General features: G+C 46.4%; 1 long non-coding RNA gene across 3 annotated transcripts in view; it reads right to left on the reverse strand.

The window, feature by feature from the left end:
• LOC128348890 (uncharacterized) overlaps positions 1–16,584 on the reverse strand; it is a 30,159-nt gene extending 13,575 nt beyond the window's left edge. For 2 of the 3 annotated variants that reach the window (XR_008318405.1, XR_008318407.1), the window contains exon 1: positions 16,481–16,584. This is a non-coding gene — a long non-coding RNA (uncharacterized LOC128348890). Of the gene's footprint in view, positions 1–4,289; positions 4,397–16,480 lie in introns of those variants that run through there. The other variant, XR_008318406.1, reaches the window with a different exon arrangement.
• Positions 16,585–18,844: the final 2,260 nt, after the last annotated feature.

The raw sequence follows: 18,844 nt of genomic DNA on the forward strand, positions 1-18,844 counted from the left end.
AATAATAATAATAATAATAATAATAATAATAATAATAATAAATATAGTAAATACTCCCCAAGGCAATGTCTGTTGGAATCATGTTCATCTTCAGAACCTTTCACCTTCAGATGGAGATAGATTGCCACAACAGCCATCTCCAAGAGATAGGGGCTATTCTGACGATCACAAAAATCGGGCTAGGAAAGCCTAGCCCGATTTTTGCGGGTCGTCAGGACCACCGGGCTCGCAGCCGAGCCCGGTGGTTCTGGAGCAGCTAACCCACTCTTGTAGCCCACTCCTTAGCCCGGGTTTGCGGAGCGAGCACTCCGCAAACCCAGGCTATCTGCTCGTGAGTAGCCGCGCCACAGCTATTTGCGAGTAGATAGCTTAAAAGCAGCCTCCCGGCTCGGGGGTCTCCCCAGTATGCCCTGCAGGCTCACACAGGGCATACTGCACGCTCACCTGCACGTTCTGCACGCTCACACAGCCCTGCACGCTCACACAGGGAATACTGGGGCTTCCGGGGTCCACGCTGCCCCTGAGCTCCCCAGCCTCCACCGGCTCCATCTTGGAGCCAGCAAGCGTGTGGGCGGCCAATCTGGCCGCCCAGGGCTCCCTCCCCACTCGTTAGTGGGAAGAATGGGCTTAGCCCGCTCTTCCCGCTCACTTCCCCATGTGAATAGCCTCAGTATCTGCTTGGGAAAATGGAATTGGTTTGCTTTTATTTCACACAAGGCTCTTCATAGAACTAGAACCTCCTTTCCCTCAGAGAAACCTCCTTCTGCAAACGTTTTACATCTCAATACGGATTAGGTGTTACTCTTTTTGCATGATATTGCTTTCTCTGGCTAAAATGTGCAGATAATGAAGATACATGGGAAGTCATAAATGTCATGAGACATCATTGTCAAATGTCTAATTGGAGGTGGTTCCTTGGCAAGCAAAGTTTGTTCTGGGGTGAGGGAAGGCAGATGGGGGGGAAATAGTTGTTGTCTTAGACTCCATGCATATCTATATGATACTGAGGTTAAATCTCAAGTTTCGCTCACAAACATGCAGAAAGAAATACCTTCAGGCACTGAAGGATTCTAATAGGGTGACAGTTGAGCAAACAGCTTGTTAAAAAAACATTCTGGAAATTCAACAACCTGAGGTTGGAAGATAGGCTCTCCTCTAAACTTCTCCACAAAGTATTGCTATAATGTTCCTTCAGATAAATGGGTTGTCTTATTTGCATCCAAAGTGGGACAGGTCTATCCAATTGTAATTAGCCTACAGGGAAATCACATAATTGTAGTTCATCAAGAACTTGTCAGCATTATTTCTGCTTTAATTGCCATATATTATTAACAAAATATCAGAGAACACACTGCTGCCAACAGACTTTTCCAAACATGGCCCCCTGAGGTTAAAAAAAAAAGGGGGGGTGCTACCAAACCTACACTTCCACCTGAATTCCACTGTGTTTTGGTGTCTCCTAGAGTTGTGGTTCAATCTGAAACCTCTGTTCAATGTAGGCTCAGAATTTCCCTTTCATACTCAAAAAGAAAAAGGGTCCAGGGTTAGTCCAATCACCTTTCCCCACCTTACAATTCAAAGAAAGTTGACTGTTTTTCCTGAATTGAACTTGTGTTTCAGTTCAGAAATATTTGTTTACTCTGTGTTGTTTTGACCTTTTACTGAGCTCATTCTCAAAAGCTCATCCTCAGTCATTAGAATATTAACTACTTGTACAGAAGAGCTTATCTTGTGGTAGTTAGCAGGAATTGTCCACTTTGCTAAGCAGAATCTGCCCTGGTTTCCATTTGGGTAGGTGAATTCATTCAAGCTCTGTCTGCTGTAAGATACTCACCTTAGGGGATGGGGCTTGAGCTCAGTGTGTGTCTGCTTGCACACAGAAAGTCCCAATCTCCATGGCATTTCCATGTAGGGCTGGGAGAGACTCCTGCCTGAAACCTTAGAGAGCCACTGGCAGTCAGTGTAGACAATACTGAGCTAGATGGTCCAATGGTCAGACTTGGTATAAGGCAGCTTCCTATGTCCCTATGTCCTGTAACAACTCAATGGGGCTATTCTTACGATCACAAAAAAAAATCCTAGCCCGATTTTTGTGATTGTAAGAACCACCAGGCTTGCAGCCGGGCCCCGTGGTTCTGGAGCGGCTAACCTGCTCCTGTAGCCCACCTCTTAGCCCAGGTTTGCGAAGCGAGCACGCCACAATCCTGGGCTAACTGCTCGTGAGTAGCTGCAGAGCAGCTCCGCACCACGGCTACTCACGAGTAGACCCCCAGCCTAGAGGCTTAAAAGCAGCCTCCCGGCTCAGGGGTCTCCCCAGTATGCCCTGTGCCTTCCTTGCCCATGAAAACTTAAGCAGAATTCAACTCTGACTGAGTTTAAAAACAAAGTAAGATTGGTCATGATGTCTGAATGGACTAATCTTGGTTTAGCTAGCTTCCCTAAATAAACTGCCTGCAGTTTATCTGAAACCCACTTAAAACCTTTGGTTCATAACTCAGTTCATTTTAGAGAAGTTGTTTAGAATAAACCAAGATTGGTGGGGTTGGATAAAACAACCAATCTTGGTGGGAATGGCTGCCTTTGGTCATCACTGGAAATCTGCGTCAAAGTCACCTCATGTTGGTCCCCTGTGACATCCGAATAATTGGAATCATGGTTCTCGGGCCCAACTGTGGTTCGGATTCCTCCCCCAAACCTCCAATGGAACCCTCAGTTACAATTGAGTTACACTCACCTAAACAAGGGTCCAGGGGCTCCATTGTGTCATCCAGATTGCCAAACCAGTTAAGGGAGGAAGCTCCTCCCATGGCTTCAATGCTATTGGCTGGCACGGGCTGTTCTTCCAGGGTCAGAGGAAGCCCGCACAGCCAGTCCCACCCCCTTTGCCAGCTCCCAGAATAAAGCTTCTGTTAGTCTGGGAGCACACCAGGGGACTGCAGACAAACTGCGGGTCAGTTGTACCTGCAGTTATGAGGTACATCCAAAGGCACCCATTGTGTGTTCTCAAAGTTTGGGGATGTAACCGTGGTTGCATGTCATGTCTGAACTGGTGCAATGTAGCAAGCTGCTGTCTTAGAGGCAAGAAGGGCTGTCTTGGAGGCAGTGGATTAATAGGGCTGGATGGGTCCTCACTGGGCTGTGAGGTCAGCTGATCATATTCAGCCCAGGGGTTAGCCGATGGTGGTCAGCCCAGCAATGCAGCCTAGATAGTGCTTGGGGTTTTCCATCATCAGCTATTCAGAGGTAAATCTTTACGTACCATAACAAAGCACTTGTGTATTGTATGAAAGCATTTACCATGCAGAGTAAACTTACCTGCAGTGGAAGCTAGAGTCTAATTTACCTGACTGACTAAAGAGCCAGAGTATGGATATTGCAGGAAATAAAGGATCAGAGAGTGGCTGTTAGAAATTCTGGTTTTGAGATCCACCCTAGCACCCTACACTGTTCCTCAGTACTGGATTCGTGGGGCCGTGTACACTTTAACAGATACAATTGTAACGAATGGAGACTGGTGAATGGCGGATTTAAGCCTAGCCTTTGTCTAAGAGCAAGTCCACATGGGGGAAAGAAAAATGCTGATTCATTCCCGCCATGTTTGCTCAACAAGGCTGTCCTTCTGATAATCGCTGCCACCACACCCAAATTATTACAGAGTTTGCCCCCCATCCTGGATTTGGGTGAATGTCCAGGGGACTCTCCTCCTCATTTACCCGAATGGAAAAATACAAAAACCTCCCACATGCAACCTACATGAGGTAAGAAAACTTGGTAGATTGCCAAACAATTAACCTTGAGGCGTGTCGGCACCAGAGTAAAACCCCTTTTTCCTGAGTAAAAAAAATCCACTCAGACAGGTGAAATTACAAAGAATAAAAAGAGAAAACTTTATTCAAAAGACTACAGACTGCTTTGGTCTGAGGCTCTAGCAGCTCCCGTTACAGGGAAAAGAAACACTCAGTACTTGCAAGAATATTTCCAAAAAGCACTCCAGTTGATATGAGTGATTGGAGTGATACACTTTAAAATCTTGTTTACCCAATTGCAAAGATAATTCAAAAAGCCCCCCCTCCCGCCCCGTTGTAAGGTTACAGAGACTTTTGCAGTGCCCTGGATGGATAAAAAGGGCACAAGTACATCATTCTTATGTTACAGATAAAACACAATAGACCAGTTGTAAGGATCTGCCAAGCACTAAAATAAAGAAATCTGATGCCAGCTACCTAACACACAGTTCCCTGGCTAAATGCTTCTCTGAAGCCAAGCCCTGGCTTTTCCCCTGAACTCACCAAATCCATGGTATAGATTTCAGGCACCTGCAGAGTTCCTGTTTGCTGCCATGCCAACCTGTTGCTTCCCCTGCCCGGCTCCAACTGAGGACAAAGAACCAATTTACTTCCTGCCGCCAGGCCCTCTAAGTCCCGGTCACCATGTGCTGAGTGGCTGATCCCCAGAGGTCACTGCCTGACAGACAGGACAGGGTTCCCTTCCAGTTCACTCTTTAGGGTAAGGGAGGGGCCAATTGCTACAACAATAAAATGTCATACCAAACAGTAAAATTCCAAATATTGCCCTTAGGACATTTTATAAGTTGCTTTCAGCTTGGGGCAGTCTATAAAAATACAACTATGGTCAATAAACTGCAGTAGCATAAGAATGTTGCTCTGTCTGCCCATTTTCTCATGACTGATGGACTGGTCTGGTCTGCCCAAGTGAAGAGAACAGAAAGGAACCCAAATTGGCAAAAGAAATGCAAGTAGACAATAAGGAAGGCGAAAAGAGAGTTTGATGAACATTTTGCTAAAAGCATCAAGGGAAATAACAAAAACTTCTTTAAATACATCAGAAGCAGGAAACCTGCCAGGGAGGCTGTTGGTCAGTTAGATGATGAAGGGATTATTAAGGAGGATATGGAGATTTCAGATAAGCTAAACAACTTTTTTGCATCTGTTTCCACAGCAAAGGATACTGAGCGATGAGCCTGAATCGAGTTTCTCAGGGACAGAGGCTACAGACAGAGGTGATGAGAGATTATATTCTAAACTGTCTTGAAAACTAAAAATTAATAAATCACCAGGGCCAGGGCCATTGTTTCCTCCAAGGCGTGCACATGTGTGCACACTCACACATTTTTGATGTCCACTCAGTTAATTTTAGATCTTGCTCAGGTTGAATCAGGAAGGCCGCACCCTGCTTGCATGTGTGTGCACACTTCCTTGATACTGCCGCCCAGAACAAAATTCATTCCGCACACAGATGAACACTGGCCAGGGTGCTGTGGGGGAGGAAGTGTGGTAAAATATGACAGCTAGCCCTAACGTTTTTAGTTAGCTGCTTTGGATTTTACATCACTTCCTCCCTTGCTGAGATTTTGAGTGGAGAGAGAGAAAGGACGAGGTAGGAGAGGAAACCTTAGAGAGAAGAGGAGGAGGGGGCAGGAGACTTACAGCTTTCCCTCACCTGCTCTCTCCTCCCCCTCTCAGTGAATTTGTGGAAGGGCAGTGGACTCTTGCAACAACAACAAAATTGGTAATTGACACACACATCTCTAAAAGGAAGCCAACCTTCTACAGCTGCAATACTATGCACGCTTACCTAGGAGGAAGCCCATTGAACTAAATCTTTTACTTCTGAGTAATTCCAGAAGACCTGCAAACTGTTCTCAAAACTCAGAAAACCAGCTACTATTTCACAACCCACACGCAACATGTTAAGCCCGAAATTTCTGAAACAGGCTGTGGCTATGTGAATGGCACCCTGCTGATCCCGTATACAAGACGGTATCAAAACCCAGATCATACTGACGGACAGCAAGCCTAGACGTAGTGAAGCGATTTCAAGGTGCCATCTGGAAAGTCCCCAGATGGCATTCACCCAAGAGTCCTTAAAGAACTGAAATGTGAAATTGCCAGTCTTCTTGCAAAACTATGTAACTTATCCCTGCAATCAGGCTCTGTACCAGAGAACTGGAAAGTAGCCAATGTAACTCCGATTTTCAAAAAGGATTTTGGGAGGATCCGGGAAATTACAGGCTGGTTAGCTTAACGTCTGTGCTGGGCAAATTGATGGAAAGCATTCTCAAGGATAAAATTGTTAAGCATATAGAAGAATAGGCCCTGCTGAAGGAAAACCATCATGGCTTCTGCAAAGGTAAATCTTACCTCGCCAACCATTTGAAGTTCTTTGAGAGTGTCAACAGGTGTGTGGATAAAGGTGATCCGGTTGACTTAGAGGCAGGTCTCACGATCAGTGAGACCCACTTTGTCTGGGTTTGCGGGGAAAGCGGGCTAAGCACGCTCTCCCTGCAGACGATTGGGTAGACCTGCCTGGGCAACCAGATCGGCCGCCCACATGACTGCTAGCTCTGTAACAGAGTCGGCAGGGGCTGGGGAGTTTGGGGGCCGCACAGCCCCCGGAAGCTCCAGTATGCCCTGCACAAGCGCGCAGGACATACTGGAGAGACCCCCAAGCCGGGAGGCTGCTTTTCAGCCTCCCGCTCTGCAAACCCATTTTAAGGGGCTGGCTACTTGAGCGGGTTACCCACTCAGGAACCACCGGGCTTGCAGCTGAGCCCGACTGTTCCCACAGTGGGACGAAACTGGGCTAGCAGAGGCTAGCCCGATTTGGTCCCATCATGTGAATAGCCTCATAGTATACTTGAAGGCTGTTCTCATGAGCATACCTTATTAATAACGAGCAGTCTCAGATGTTCAAACTTGCAAAGGGACATAGAAGTATGAGAATATTTCCTGTTCCATTTGCTTCTTGAACATCCATAAGAGCTCGCACACATCTGTCAAGGTCTCACGTCCAATATGATGTCTTCTGGCTTCTTAGCACCATGTGGAAACAGGACTTTGTCAATGGTGAGGAAGAACAGTCAGAAGTATATTAGTTACAAAAGGTGTTAGAAACAAGAAAGAGTCCCTCCCTAAATCTATTGCAGAAGACAGATAACCAGGAGTCGCTTTCACCATTTGCACATGAGGTTCAAAGCTGATATGTAAATCTGTGTATAATATACCCACGTACAGAGCTGTAAACATGTAAAGTTATTAACACTTTACATTCAGTGAAGCTATTCACACGAGCGAACAAAATTGAGCTAAGGGAGCTCAGCCCGGTTTTGCACGCTCGTATGAACCTTCAGCATCGGGCCTGAGCCCAGCAGCTACATGGCGGCAAACCTGCCTAAGTAGCCTCCCTCCCTCTTAAATGAGGTTAAGGAAGCGAGTGCTCCCTTTGCTTAATTTTATTGATTATGTGTCAGCCGTGGCTGCTTGCACTGCTTGCAGCTGTGGCTGGCACACTCAGGGAGGAGGGGGATCCCAATAACTGCATGGTGCATTATTCCCAATAACTTGCACTGTGCATTATTGGAGCTCGGGGGGGACGGGACGACGACACTCAGCAGTGCATCCTGGCACCCCGACTCCAGGTGCTGCAGCATAGACAATTGACCATAGGACAATATCTCACAGCAGATGGTGCTCATATGTAGTCACCCATCCAAATGTAAACCAAGACAAACCTCGCTTAGCAAAGGGGCCAATTCATGCTCTTGACCACAAGTCTGGCTCTCACATACAGCATAATATCTGAGTTGGGCTCTTAAGACCAACAGAACACGGAAAAGAGAGTGGATTACTCTGTCAAAAGATGTTCAGACTTAAGAACTGGTATAGTGCTTTCACGCTTTCCTTACACACAGCTCCTGAACCTGGGTAGGATGCTTATCCTACCCTATTACTGATTGTGTGAACAAGTCTAATAATGAGCTAGGTGGACCAATGTTCTGACTTGGTACAAGGCAGCTTCCCATGTCTATGACCCTGTAAGATCAGTATCATTATCCCCATATTGCTGATTGGCAGTGGAGACTCAGAGGGCGTGGCTTGCCTAAGGCCACCTAGTGGGGTCATGGCAGAGGCAAGGTTCAAAGCAGGGAGGTCCGGATTCATTACTCTTTGCCAGCACAGCTGTCACAGCAGAAGAGGGATGTGTATTTTGCAAAATGTTACCCTCTGCACCACAGAGTGTTTTTTGTATTTGAAGTGGCAAATTAATTGAACTCCAGTGAGGATTAATCACCCACCCTTCCGCCCCAGTGCACGCTGGCTGTGAGTTAGATAAACAGCAGTGACATCAGAAAGCTTTTTAAGCATTTTAATTATGGAAAATTAATTAAGGTGGCTACCCTGTGGGCCGTTTGTTCAGTTCCAGGCCAGGTTGCGACTGACCAGGAGATGCTACCCATTGATGTCGGTTTAGCATCCTGTCGGAGGGCTTCCTGTGAGTCAGTTCTGTGGCACCAGGGCAAGTTTGAGAGCGGGCACGGTCCTTTTCAACATCAATCTTCCTTTGTGGATCAAGGCAGACTTCAAGCTCCAGGGCTGCTCCTTTGCAGTATTAAATCCGAGAGCCCATTTCAGACACACATAAGTAAACAAACTCCGTTTTCCTGCTTTGTGCCGTCAACGGCAGAACCAATATTTTTTCCTAAGCTTAGCTTACTATTAAAAGAAAAACCTGGCAACTAACAAAATGCTACTTGTATCCTTCACTAAGCTTCATACAGGAAGGTATAATTTTGTAAAATGGCCGGGAAGGTTGTGGGGGGTGGTTTAAAATTGCTGATTAAAAGAGGTGGACAAGAGCATCTTTCATTGTACATAAGGAGTAGCTATTCTGGGTTGGTTGGCACACTGTCTTCCTAGGTCCCTGGCCTTCATGGTGGCAGTAGAAGGGAACAGGAAAGTTGTCCCTCTGGATTATGGTTTCCTGATCATTTTAGCGAGGAATTCACCAATGTACTGTACATAATTTGCTATGTAGCACATGTATACCCCACTATTCCTCTGAAAATGCTCAAAATTGCTTACACCTGATTCCAGGGTAGTCACCCGTGCAGACTGCTTCGAAGGCCAGGTCTGCTTAGCTACAACAGTAGATCTGCACCGCTTCAGACCATTGCCTAAGGCCAGGGGTTCCTAACCTCAAGCCCCCAGGGAGCTTTTCCACACAGGGCTTTTAAAGTCCTTTAGCTCAGGAGTTCTTAACCTTGGGCCCCCAGATGTTGTTGGACTACAACTCCCAGAATCCTCAGCTGCAATGGCTTTTGCTTGGGGATTATGGGAGTTGTAGTCCAACAACAGCTGCGGGCCCAAGATTAAGAAACCCTGCTTTAGCTCAAATCTCCTCCAGCATGGAGGGTGTGCAAATATCGGGCAAATTTACATATTTACAAATTTACATATCGGGCAAATTTACCCCAAAGTCCCTGCGAACTATCAGGGAGCATTTCACACACAATTCAGGTTTTTCACTGCCTGTTAATAGTGTAGCCCAATTTATATCTGGGGTAAAAAAATCCACTCCTTGCATCATTTTGGGGGGATAACTTCAGGTTCACAGTAAAAACCTTGCAGAAAACTCGTGGTAAAGCCTGTTGTGTGAAGAACTCCCAAATGTTGGACTACAACTCCCATCATCCCCAGCCACTATGGCCAATGTGGTTGTGGCTGTGGCTGGGATGATGGGCATTGTAGTCCAACAACATCTGGAACCCAGGGTTGAGAACCCTGCTCTAAAGGCTGTTCAGTAAGGTTCTTAGTGCAGCCCCATTTCTCTGTGGTGTTGTGTGAGGGTTTCTTGTATTCTTACGTGTGAGGTATTGAGTATGCCTTTGAATACCAGTGACTGGCAAGGAGCAGTGGTAAGGCACTATATGTCCCACTTCTGGACCTGAAGAGCCCAGAAGTGTACATATAATTGACCACTATAATTGATCAGAAACACAATGCTGAACTGCCTATTTGGTCTGATCGACCATAACCTTGCTTATGTTCACCCTCTGAAATGCTGAGAACATCAAACGCATTGAGGTCATTCACACAATCAAAAACTGTGCTACCCAGGTTTGGGAACTGTGTGTACTCCCAATTTTTGATTGTGTGGAAGCAAGGTTAGAGGAAAACCTGGGTTGAAGTGATTGTGTGGAAGCAAGGTAGGAGAAAAAGCTACCTAGGTTTTCCTCTAACCTTGCTTCCACACAATCACTTCTACCCAGGTTTTCCTCTAACCTTGCTTCCACACAATCAAAAATTGGGAGTACACACAGTTCCCAAACCTGGGTAGAACACAGTTTTCGATAGTGTGAATGACCTCACAGTGTTCCTGGGTGCGCCCTCATCCAGGTGATCTCTTGATCCAGACCTCTTAGCTCCAGAGATGAAATTCCAGCAGATGTATTTTTCTGGGCTCCATTTGGGGGCTGTGCTCTGTGTGCCAATGGTGAGAAAGACTTGGCTATCTTGGATGCGGGACAGGGCCTTCTCAGTCACTGCCCCCACGCCTTGGAATGCTCTCCCGGCTGGCATCTGCTCCCCAGCCTCCATCACAGTATTTAGGAAAAAAGGGGGGAACATGGCTCTTCACCCAGGCTTTTATATGAGAGCACAGTTTTTACTGTTGTTGCTTTGTGGTTTTTTTGTGTTACTGTTTTACAAAGGTTTTAAAAACAGTATATATATATATATATATATATATATATATATATATATATATATGTAATACTTTATGTATTGTAATTGTGCATTGTTTTAATTATATTGTAAACCGCTTTTAATGAAAAGCGGTAGAGAGATCAAACAATAAACATAAATAAATAAATAAATAAATTTGCATTAGAGATGATCAAAGCCTACGTGGCTCAAATTGTAATTGGATCACCCGCTGTGAGCATCATCTGCAGACAAACACAAGGATTGCTCTTCCCCCCACCCACCAGAGTTCCACAATTGCTTCCTCCGCCATCCCAAATGCATGTTCTTGCACTGCCACTTGGGAACTGTAGTATGGGTGGGGCCAGGTGTAGAAGGCTATTGCCTAGGCAATCAGGAGTGATCCCTTTCATTCCCTGTAGTTGGGTATCATGACACCTTGCCCCATGATTGGCTGCTGGTGCTTATTGGGGAAATGTGTCTTAGCTGCTTACAAGACTTTTGTTCGTTTTAAAATCCAAATGGTTGAGGTCTTTATTTTCCCCAAGAGTGGTGATTTGTTTTTGTCGAGATCACATTTACATAGCACATGCCCTGCCCTTGGGCAAATGTGGGTCACCACACTATTGTTCTGTAAATTACATCCTCAGTTTTAAAAGTTCAAGTCCATTTCTGTGATGAAAAACAACTAAATGCCAAACAACAGCTGCCTCTTGGAATGCAGACCATGCAGGGGTAAAAGAGGCAAATGGGCTTGAAATATTTGGAATTTAAATTGTGAGCAGAAGACCATTTGCAGGGGCAAGGGAATGGGCCTTGAAACATCCTGAAGCGGGTCTCACAATTGGTGAGACCCGCCTCCAGAGGGTTTGCGGGGAGAGCGGTCTAAGCCCGCTCTCCCCACAAACGAGCAGGGAAACAACCCTGGGTGGCCCCTGCAGCCGCCCACACGACTGCTGATTCCACTGCAGAGCTGGCGGGGGCTGCAGGGATCAGGGGCTGAATGGCCCCCGGAAGCTCCAGCATGCCTTGCGTGAGCGCGCAGGGCATACTGGAGAGACCCCCGAGCCCGGAGGCTGCTTTTTAGCCTCCCGCTCAGGGCTCTACTTGTGAGTTGTCATGGTGCGGAGCTGCACCGCCGCAACACACGAGCACAAAGACAGGGTTAGGGGAGTGCTCGCTCCACTAACCTTGGCTAAGGGCAGGGGCAATTCAGCGGGTTACCTGCTTGTAAACCACCGGGCTGCCTGCGAGCCCGGTGGTTTACATGACCAGCAAAAATCGGGCTAGGCTCTCCTAGTCCGATTTTTGCTGGTCGTGAGAATAGCCCCACAGCCTTATTTATTTATTTGCTTGCATGTACAGTATTGGTTGGTTGGTTGGTAGGCTGGCTGGCTTGCATTTATATCCTGTTCTTCCTCCAAAGAGCCTAGAGCAGTGTACATGGTTATGTTTGACCTCATAACAACCCTGTGAGGTAGGTTAGGCTGAGAGATAAGTGACTGGTCCAGAATCACCCCGTGAGTTTCATGGCTGAGTGGGGATTTGAACTCAGATCTCCCTGGTCCTAATCCAACAGTCTAAGCACTACACCATGATGGCTCTCACACAGTGGCACACCTAGATCATTTTGGAGCCCAGACCTGAAGGGCTTTGGAGGGGCCCCACTGCTGTGAGGCCCCCCTTTAATTTTTTTTTAAATTTAAATTTCAGCAGCCAGCCAATCAGATTGCGGGCATGGAGGAAGACTCGCCTCGCAAGTGATGGAACCTTCATGGGGCATGAGAGAGCTCGCCAGTGCAGAAAGAGAGATCCCCACTGAGTTGCACACCTTGACCCCAGCATCACAGCTGCTGCCAGGGCCTCTGGCTCAGACTCGATGGGCATGGAGAGAAAAAGGGATTTCCAAGCTCCCAGGAGGTATGGTGAGGAGGAACATGGACGGTTTTGAGTTCTATTTTCCCTGGGCACTTTCCACATTACCCACTCAATAGCAGCAAAATGCTTTAGTTCAGGCAAATCACATTCCAAATGTAAATAGCAAAGTGCCCAGCAGAGGGAGCAGTCTTGCAAAAACAACCGGAAAATACAGCAACCTTTTTACGCCGGACATATGACGTTACAGCAATAAATTGTAGTGATTAAATCCGAAACAAGTTTTCGGAAATGTGAACAGCACCCTGTTGTCAGTTCGGACCATACATTGTCCAGCAGCCCAACTGCACAGAATAAAGATGTGAGCAAGCGGTGAGCATGCACAATCACCTCCCAATACACTTGAGTGCCTTTCCATAGTCATGTGGGATTCATCTGAGCTGCTCCTATACATATGTTGTAAATCTTAGTTTAAACCAGCATTTGCAGTGCATGTAGAGCAGCAGTTCAGACAACCCCCCCCACCACCACCACACACACACCCAATGTGATTACAGAAAGACACCTTAGTGCATTCAGGGCGGATGTGCACACTCACAGTATGCTCACATCCTTATCCAGTGGAGTTGGGCCAGCAGATGACACAGTGTTTGAACCGGCCCATTATTAAACATTGATGGCATCTCTAATTTGGGTCAGAGTTTAAATGTAAAGCTCGTTAAGGATCAGGAAGTTAAGTAACCAGGGCATGCCATCTTTTCCCACTGCCTTGAAATCTGAATTACAGGAGTAAAATCTCTGATGTAAACAAATAAAAAATATTGCAACTCCGTCTTATTTCTTCTTCCAAATGTAAAACCATTCCAAGTTTGGTTCAAAGAAAATCTATCTATCTATCTATCTATCTATCTATCTATCTGTCTGTCTATCTATCTATCTATCTATCTATCTATCTATCTATCTATCTATCTATCTATCATATTCACTACGAGCCCCACCGCCCACTGAGGTCATCTGAGGAGGTCCATCTCCAGTTACCGCCAATTCGTTTGGTGGCTACACAGAGACGGGCCTTCTCAGTCGCTGCCCTGAGAATGTGGAATGCACTCCCTGCTGAGATATGATCCTCCCCATCTCTGGCAATTTTCAAAAAACACCTGAAAACCCATCTTTTCGCCCAAGCTTTCTCAGCTTCTTAATTTTTTTAGGTTTTAATCTCTGGTTTATTTTTAGATTGTTAAATTGTTTTAAGTTTTTTGTATACGCTTTTAACTTGTTTTATGCTATTGTTAACCGCCCAGAGACGAAAGTTTGGGGAGGTGTACAAATTTGATAAATAAAATAAATAAAATATTTTTATATCGCCCTATATAAAATCTCAGGGAGGTGTGCAATTTAATCAGGGTGGTTTACAATTCAGTAGCATTTATCTCTCATATGTTCACAGTAATTCTGAAAGAGTTCGCCATTATTCCCATAATACATATGGGGACTCAAGGCCGAAATATGAATACTTGCCAAAGGGCCATCCAGACAGTCTATTGCCAAACAGGGATTTGAACCCAGATCACACAGCACTGTCCACTGGCCCACATGCCCTCAGTTACATAAAAGCAGTACTTTACTTTCCACAGGCCTTTTGACCAGCTGGATGTTTTTTTTTTGTTTCAGCAACCTTATGGCCATAATAACTCCTGTCAGTTGATTAGGATTCATTCCCACAGATCCTTTAATGGATTGTGCGTCTGCTATTATTTCTGCCGGTATCCGGAAATGGAGTCTCGGAGAACAACTCTTTTTGTGCCTTAAGGCTACAGCAAAAGTTAACTGCTGCTGGTAAGCAAGGAAACAGTTGGCTGAACTGAGATGCTGACAGATTGATCACTCCTGTCAGTGATGATAATGGGGTAATTACTACCGAAAAAGGTACGTGTCGACTCCGAAGGGCAAGTCTGTGTCAATTTGATGAGCTACTAATCTCAGAGCAGGAAATAGGCAGCCTGTACATTATAGCCAAATAAATGCTTGAAATGCCCACTGTTGTGTCTTGGGTTATCCATACCCCAGAAAGGGGGTTGGATAACTTCACAGAGGAGAGGGCTATCAATGGCTAGCATTCTGAAGGCTATAGGCCACCTCCAGCCTCAGAGGCAGGATGCCTCTGAATACCAATTGCAGGGGAGTAACCACAGGAGAGAGGGCATGCCCTCAGCCTTTGCCTGTGGCTTCCAGTGGCATCTGGTGGGCCACTATGCGAAATAGGATGCTGGACTAGATGGGCCTTGGGCCTGATCCAGCAGGGATGTTCTTATGTTATATATAGGGCCAAAACAGACATGAGGTGGGAGATCTGCTATCAGAAGTTCCAATGTCCCTTTTCTTTTCTTTTCTTTTCTTCCATGCAGCTGCAGGGAGCTCTAGTTTTGATCAGAACAATGATGCTTGAGAAACGGTTATCTAACTCTTTCCTCCCATACTGTTTCCCCAAACTAAATGACTTTCAAAGCTACAATTGGCCCTGCTTTTGCTGGGGGGGGGGAGATATCATGACTTTTCTGGGATAGGTAACCCCAGAGACGGTATTAGCAGCTGGGAAAAGGCAATTCTGAGTGGACAAACAGCAGGAGCAGAAAGGAAAGCAGATACACATCCTTCAGAGCGCGCACACACACTTTAACTGCTCTAATGGGGAACAAAATTCAGAGAAGCTTTTCTCACAACCAGGAGAGATCGGGCGAACGGAGCCTAGCCCAATTTCTCCTGGACGTCTGCTGCCATGGGAGCCACACAGCTCCTGGCAGCACACTACCAAAATTACCCCTCCCCTTAAATGAGGTTAGCGAGCGCTCCACTCACCCCATTCAGTTGATCATGTGCTGCCGTGGTGTGGCTCCGTGCCATGGCAACACATGAGGAGACCCCCGCCAGGAGGCTAAAAGAAGCCTCCCAGCCCCAGGGATCTCTCCAGAATGCCTCGCTGGCTCCCGATCCCCACCGCCCCTGCCAATCGTGTGGGCGGCTGATCCAGCAACCCAGGGATGGCTCCCTGCACTAACCCTAATGCTGCTTCACATCAACTGTGTGAAGCACCTCAGAGGCTATTCATAAGTGCACACAAAACTGGGCTAAGAGAGCCCAGGCCAGGTTTGCATGCATGTGTGAATCACTGGGATTGGGCTAATCTCACCTAGATTGCTTAGCCCACCCGGATTCTCCCGGATTTCAGCTTTCATTTAAAAAACAAACCAAAAAAAGCTAAGCTCTAGCCAGGGGCGTAGCAAGGTTGGAGTGGGCCCAGAGACAAGATTTTAAAATGCCCCCCCCCCCCCACAAAGTCCAGGGCCTCCACACACCCCAGGCCCCCAAGGATTTAAGTCTGATATTCCAAAATAAGTATGCTGCCTGCAAATACATTTCACTGAATACACACACACACGTCACAATATATAGTGATATACATTGAGTACTATACATTTGTATTACTTTTAATGCCTAGAACACACTAGAAAGATGAATTATTAAAATGGGCCCCTCGCTGCAGATTAGCAAAGGAGACTTTCAACCATGCAGGGTGAACCTATGTTTGTTTTCTCAGAATTCTGAACAAATTCAGTCAAGTTTGATTGCAGGAGGTTTTTCACAGGAGGCTTTTAAAGCCCTTTAAGACACATCTCCTCTGGAATGGAGGTGCTGCATTCACATGTTGGCCAGATTTACCCTGAAGTCCCTGCAAATTATTGGGGAGCAGTTCACACACAAGAAAAATAAAATAAAAGCACCACACATGCTTCACAGTTCTCACTCAGACCTTCTGGGTTGCAAAACAACTTGAACATAAGTGCATTTATAAATGAATGAATGAATAAATAAAATTAATAAAATACTGTTCCAGAAGTTTTTGCAATTTTCTGCCGTGACACAAGCCACTTATAGGACTTTTTAGATAGTTTTTTTTAAGTCAGCAAATTTTCCAAGCTGTTTCAAAATAAATATTCAGAGACTTCTCGGTCCCTCCCCCCCCATATCCAAGCCCTATGGCAAGCAGATCCCTATATATGGGGGGGGACAGGAAAGGTAACCACAAAAAGGAGTTCACACTCTACCTGGCAAATGCTGGTCTGGGTTAAGCAGGGCAGCAAGGGGTCTTCTGCTGCAGAGAACACTCTGGCTGCCTCCTCCTTCCTGGCTGGCTTGGGCCCTACTGGAGTTCAGGCTTCACTGCGGCCTACACGGAGGCCTCCGTGGAAGCCCCACCCACCCGCCGATCAGCTGAGAGGCGGGAGAAAAGGAGCTCTTTGCAGCTTGACTGCTGCTTCGATTGCGGCCAGCAGAACAAGCAGGAGAGACGGCGAAGAGGGCAAGTGGCTGAGAGGCTATGGGGCTGAGCAGGGGCAATGGGGAGTCACATGAGGTGCCTCTGGGGTGCCCCTCCAGGCAGTGGGGCCCCCAGACAACTGTCTCCCCTTGCCCTATCATTGTTACGCGCCTGGCTCTAGCCCTTGTTGAAGCAGTTATGGAGCAAAACTTACAGTCACTGTTCTGCTCAACTGCTGGACTTGGATTAAGAGAGGAAGAGCACAGGAGGGTTTCACTTTCACAAGTACAGTAATCCCCTGAGGAATGTTGCCTTGTTTGTTATCAGCAAGGGATCTCTTACAGGCAGTTGAGAGGCAGTCTTGCTGTGAATCACTACCTGCCTACCAGGCTGTGTATTGTACTGTTTAAGGACTTTCTTGGTTTTACATTCAATGCATGCCTCCTTAGATGTAAGCACTGTTGGTTTCTCCCTAATAAGTGTATGCACAGATGCAGCCTTAATTAAAAAGCTGTGCATTTTTTGTTCTATTGTTGCTGTTAAAATGTCAAGGGAAATGGTTAGGTAAAGCTATCTTCCCCAACTATTGCTGGTAGATATCCAGAGCAAATACAAGTCAACTGGAAAGTGCAGCTGCTAATTTGCATGTGCAAATTATTTGCAAGCCAATTTACGTAATATGCAAATTAGGCACCCAGATTTGGAGATCCAGAATATGTCAGCCCTAGGATCTCCATAATGCACTCTGCACTTGCACATCCGCGCGCCCGACCCTCCCCTACTGCCTGGGCACGTAGAGATTCATCTGGGTGCGTGCGGAGCACGCCCAGCATAGGAGGAGCGGTCATCTGTGAGGAAAATAAGTCTAACTTCCTTCCCCACAGCCCACTCTGGAGTCCTTCTCACTGCCCATGAGAAGAGGCTCACCATGTCTTTAAAAACCTAAGATCAACTTTCTAGGTTAAGCTGGGAAAAGAAACTACGGGGATATGCTGCAGAGGGGGGAGTGGCAGATAAGAGGATCTCCACCCACTGGTGCTCCCTGCATTTGTGCCCTAGGACCCACCCACTTTGTGCAGCAGAGCCAGGCATGAAGTTCTGCATTTGAAGCCAAGCATTTCATGCTGCCCTCAAGATAAACACACAGAAAAACAGCCATTTTGGAAAGCACTCCCATGTAAAAATCTCCACATTGTCACCGTCCAGACTGTCTGGCTGCACCTCCAGAACTGAGCTCACCACAAGATCAAGATAGTTACTGGAGGTTCCTCCATGGTGTGTGTGTGTGTGTGTGTGTGTGTGTGAGAGAGAGAGAGAGAGAGAGAGAGAGAGAGAGAGAGAGAATTCCTTGTCTGTGGAGTTTTCTTGGGGGTCCAGGTCTGGCTGGGTCCTGACGGTTCTCTGACTCTGCCTGCCTCTCCAGCTTGACCCCCGCATCTTTGGCTCTGGAGTTGGGTTCCAATCCACCACTACTACCTAGCACTGGGCTTCCTCACACACACACGCCCGAGGCCTGAGCATGGGTGAGAATTTTCAGTGTTAGCTTTTGGGTAGCATATTTTAATGGATATAAATACTTTTATGCACAACAGACTTGCTTTCCTGGTGTAATTGCCTTCCCTGGTGTTGTATCTAGTGCTTATCTTTCTCCAAGCCAACATGACATACTCCAGGTATAGGAACAAGATTGTGCCAGTGCTTGTTGCTAAATGGACACGTTATCCAGAAACACTAGAGCCTAGGAAAGAGGATTTTTAATTGAAAAGGCAAACTTTATCTCTCTGGGACTTGGGCAGACATAATACAAATGTTTGCCTTTCTTTGTCTCACTCCTTAACACAGCCCTCATGGTTGCAAGAGAAGAGATAACACAACTGTGTGAAAACTGGCAACTTCCTGGAGAATTTGAGGCAGAGGTCAAAAAAGCCACACACACAGCCTGAGAGCTCAGGATTGTATAGAGGGCAAAGATAAAGGGGAAGAGAGAGAAAAGTGCAGCAGATAAAATGGAAAAGAGCTGCCTTGTACCTGGAAAGCATCTTGCCTTACCCAAAAGGTAGCTCTAACATAAGAGCTTCATGAAAAGAAGATTAAACTACGTTCTGGTAAAACCTCTGCTTGGATGCTTTGTTAAGGCACTTACCAGCCTCTG

This window comes from Hemicordylus capensis, chromosome 3, assembly GCF_027244095.1.
Source record: "Hemicordylus capensis ecotype Gifberg chromosome 3, rHemCap1.1.pri, whole genome shotgun sequence".
Classification (NCBI taxonomy): domain Eukaryota; kingdom Metazoa; phylum Chordata; class Lepidosauria; order Squamata; family Cordylidae; genus Hemicordylus; species Hemicordylus capensis.